We start from the raw sequence: 4,772 nt of genomic DNA, 5'->3' as shown, positions 1-4,772 counted from the left end.
TCTTAAATATAAAGCAATATTATTTATTTTTAATTAAAAAAATCAAATGAAGAGCCTAAGATTTATCCGAGGTCAAATTATTCATGCATTACAAGTATGGAAGCATTTGGTGAAGTCGATTTCACGTGAAAAGCGATTACACACACATCTGTTTTATATATAGTATAGATTATAACAATTAATAATTTTTTTTACCGTCATGGATTTTTATGCGATTTAGCGTCTATTTCTCAGCATATAGGTTAGAATTAGAGCGTCGAGCTTACGATCGTGAGGTTGTGAGTTCGAATCTCGGACCGGGCTGCGTGTTGTGTTCTAGCAAGGCACGTTATTTCACGTTGATCCAATTCACTCAGCTGTAGAAATGAGTTGCGACGTCACAGATGCCAAGCTGTATCGACCTTTGCCTTTCCCTTGGATAAATAACACTGGTGGCGTGGAGAGGGGAGGCTGGTATGCATGGGTGACTGCCGGTCTTCCATAAACAACCTTGCCCGGACTTGTGCCTGGGTGGCTAACATTCTAGGTGCAATCCCATGATCAGCCATGACTGAAGGGGGTCTTATATATATATATACTTTATATTTAATTGTTTATGTTATGATTTTATTTACTCCATGTACCCAGACCTTGTGGACACCCTGTATATATATATATATATATATATGTATGTATGTATATATGTGTGTATGTATTAAAATTATTTCTTGACTTTCGTGAATTTCATCCATACGTTAATCAACTACTTTCGCGTACAAAGAAATAAAAATAGATTGCAACAACCGAACACTATTGCACGAGACCGCTGTAATTGCTAGAAATGATAGCCAGATAATCATCGAATCCTAAAACATACGCATGCATATATTCAAAAGAAAATATGTATGTATATTCGAGTACACACACACACACACACACACACACACACACACACACACACATACACACATGCTGATTTAAGGTTATTAGTTTAAAGTTAGTTAAGGTGGTGAGCTGGCAGAATTGTTAGTCAAATTCAGCCCAGGTCGACTTTACCTTTCATCCTTTCGATAAAATAAGTACCAGTTGCGTACTGGGGTCGACTTGAGCGACTTACAGCCTTCCTCGAAATTGCTGGCCTTGTTTCAAAATTTAAAATCAATATATGAATATATAAAGGCGGTGAGTTGGCAGAATCGTTAGCACACTGGGCAAAATGCTTAGCAACATTTCGTTCTTCATTCTGAGTTCAAATTCCGCCGAGGTCGACTTTACCGTTCATTATTTCACGGTCGATGAAATATGTACCAGTTGAACACAACTATTTATTCATGTATATCTGTTGTTGTTGTTGACACTCCGTCGCTTACGACTTCGAGGTTTCCAGTTGATCCGATCAACGGAACAGCCTGCTCTTGAAATTAACGTGCATGTGGCTGAGCACTCCACAGACACGTGTACCCTTAACATAGTTCTCGGGGATATTCAGCGTGACACAGTGTAACAAGGCTGGCTCTTTGAATTACAGGTACAACAGAAACAGGAAGTAAGAGTGAGAGAATGTTGTGGTGAAAGAGTACAGCAGGGTTCGCCACCATCCCCTGCCGGAGCCTCGTGGAGCTTTTAGGTGTTTTCGCTCAATAAACACTCATAACGCCCGGTCTGGGAATCGAAACCGAGATCCTATGACCGCGAGTCCGCTGCTCTAACCACTGGGCCAATGCGCCTCCACTCATGTATATCTATCTATACACATACACACACAAATATTTATTGATGTATATAAGAGAGGGAGCGGGGCTTAGGGATTAGGATGTTGTACTCACGATCGTGGTTTCAATTGCCGAGTGGTGCAGTGAGCTTTTGCGCACAATCTTTCATTTTGCGTTGCTCTGCAAGCACTTCAACATCTGAAGTGCGGCACACCATCCCGCTGTACAGGCAATCCCGATTTGACGGAGGATGTGAGCTAATGTATTGTACAAATATTTATTCTCTATAAACAAATCATCTGCGAAAGTTGTTCAGCAAGAAATTTTGGAATCCCCATCTTTCATCTAAGATAGGAGAGTCCCCGAAAAATGTATATAAACCCAAAACAATGTATACACACTCCAGGGAAAGAAAAACAGGTAGAAATATTTTAATACTAAATCTAGACATATGATTAATACAAGTTGCCTTTAACTTCTTTTTTTTTTTCCTTTTTTGCCCTGTATTTTTGTATGTGGACAAATCAGTCGAATTACCAGAAGTCATTGTCCAGCGTGCATTGCCGTCAAGAGGTTTCCCTTGAAGATACACTTTCTGGTCAAGTGTACTTAGACATCCTACACACGTCCATTTTACCTGCCTTACGTGCGAGCTTACCCGGATGAGAATTCTCAAGGACACTAGATCGTAAGAAGAGGGCGCTGTTGCGTTTATTGCACATCGTCTTGATTTACCACGTGCAGGCTTTTCCTCATGAGGTATCCGAAAGTATGTCGTGTATCTCAGAAAACAGGCTACACTGATGGCCCTTCGGGAATAGATTGTAAGGGCATGTACAGCAATCCCACTGGACACTTTGGCCAACCCCGGCAGCAGTTTGCCGTACTCATAAATGTCTGAAAGCTAATGGCCACCACTTTGAGTACCTTTTATAAATGTAGAGGTTAATTCCGTGATGTGTGGATAAATCTAATGTAAAAACATTCCTACACGTTTTTCTTTTCGTGAAGTATGTACGTGATCGTATACGAACTTTTGCTATAGTTACAAAAGTAAAGCACGGAGAGCAAAGCTGCTGAGCACAGATTGACTATGAACATTGTTGTGCACGTATCTTAAGTTTTCATTTAATTTTTGAGAACGGTCGGGTTCATTTTAGTATTCTCGTTTGTGAGAGCAGTCGAGTTTATTTCAGATATTCTCATTTTTAAAAATCATCTCCTGCTAATCGTTGTGAGTGACGTCGGTGTCGCCTTGACGAAGGTTTGCGCTCTCTGAGTGCTCTTGTTACTTATGTTATGAGGTCGATAGCATCTACTAATCATCTCCCTTTAGAACCGATGACTTTGTGTCTTAATTATAAAAAAATCATTTATACATGTCTTATTGTTTGGAAAACCACTCGTGGAATCAGTAGAGAGCCAGACAGTGGGCGCTGCTGTAATTGTTCCGGTACTCTGTACTTCATCTCAAACCTTGCTCGGTTTCTTTTTCTTTCATCTCTCCTGTATACATTACTAGTCAAGTGCTTGTACATCCTTTTCAGCCTTTAGCTGTCACATCTTGGATGTTTATTACGTTAAGAGGGAAGCTATCGATGACGGTGTTTCTTTCTGCTTGTCCTCCTGGATATTTAGAAGAATAAGTCAAAAGTAAGGTGCATGATGGCACCAAGTCATACTTGATCGCGGGTGACGGACCAGGTTTTACTTTTTTTGAATATGAAGCATTTATGTTTTATCTGCTACTTATTTCAATCTTTGGACTGCGGTCATGCTGGGGCATCTCCTTGAAGAGTTTATTCGAACATATTGACCGCAGTACTAATATTTAAGTCTGATATTTGTCTTATGGTTTTCTTTTGTTCAATTTGATTAAGTTATGCGAAATTAATTACGGTTTTTATTTCATAGCTTAGAACTTTAACACCTATTAGACATACAATATATCAAAAACAATTCCTGTCATTAGTGCGCGTTAATGAAATATATAGCGACAGCGTAGTTGATCAAATCGATCCACAACGACTAACTGGTACATGAGTTAGCGATCATTGTGTAATAAAAGGCAAATTCGAATTGGACGAGATCTGAACTGAGAACATATAAGCGAGAGGCGTGGTTAAATATCACAAACAGTTGTGTCACATCTCGATCGATTCTGCAAGCTAAAATTCTTTCTACTATAAACATAAGAAATTTTGAAGGGAAGGGTAGTGGATTATATCAGCACCAGTGTTCAACTGGTACTTATATTTTCGACCCGAAATAATAAAAGGAAAAGGCGATTATGTAAGAACGTAAAGACGGACGAAATGCTGCCAAGCATTTTGTCAGGTCTTCCTGCAAATTAAATTAATAAATGAAATAGTAAAAGTAAACGAATAAATATTTCCTCCTACTTACTGTAACGGCCTCCATAGACTGCCTGGTTACAATCATTGAACCGACTGCTTTTAAAGACACAGGTTTGGTATGCTTGTGAAAATACAAGACCATTATTACAGACGATTGGAAATGGAATCGCTAAACCAGCGTAACAATTGAAGAATATGCTGCAATTTCGAGGCGAGCGAACTAGAGTGTTATATGAATTTTTTCTCAATTCCTGACAGAGTTTCCACACATCTTGGCAGAAGATTGTGGAGAGAGACGCTAAAAGTACAAAAAAGCACAAGATCCTCATGATGTTGGTGAGTATTACACCAGAAACTGTATTTGTCACTGTAAACTATGTATATATGATTGTATATCGATCTGATTTGCAAATTAGCCTGAAGATGCTTGAAATATTACTAAAGTAATTTTTTTATGGCTGCTTAGTTTTCTGAGGGTTTTCTCTTGTTTTGGTTAAGATCATAAGTTAGTCCACAAAGAAGTACACTTTAATGTTTCACAAAGAAATAAACTAAGGTTTGTGAAAGACAGCGTTTTTATACAGCGTTTTTTTGAGCCACGAAGACTTATGCAATGAAGAACAAAACACAAAACACATTCCACGCATACTAACATGCATATATATACAAATTTCTCTCTCTCTCTCTCTCTCTCTCTCTCTCTCTATATATATATATATATATA

General features: G+C 38.6%; 1 long non-coding RNA gene across 1 annotated transcript in view; it reads right to left on the bottom strand.

The window, feature by feature from the left end:
- Nucleotides 1-4,612, bottom strand: part of LOC106872969 (uncharacterized) — a 16,981-nt gene extending 12,369 nt beyond the window's left edge. The window contains exon 1 of the long non-coding RNA XR_001409820.2: nt 4,098-4,612. This is a non-coding gene — a long non-coding RNA (uncharacterized LOC106872969). The remainder of the gene's footprint in view (nt 1-4,097) is intronic.
- Nucleotides 4,613-4,772: the final 160 nt, after the last annotated feature.

Source organism: Octopus bimaculoides, chromosome 6, assembly GCF_001194135.2.
Source record: "Octopus bimaculoides isolate UCB-OBI-ISO-001 chromosome 6, ASM119413v2, whole genome shotgun sequence".
NCBI classification, from domain to species: domain Eukaryota; kingdom Metazoa; phylum Mollusca; class Cephalopoda; order Octopoda; family Octopodidae; genus Octopus; species Octopus bimaculoides.
The sequence above is the reverse complement of the archived record's forward strand: the minus strand, read 5'-3'. Positions and strand labels throughout refer to the sequence as shown.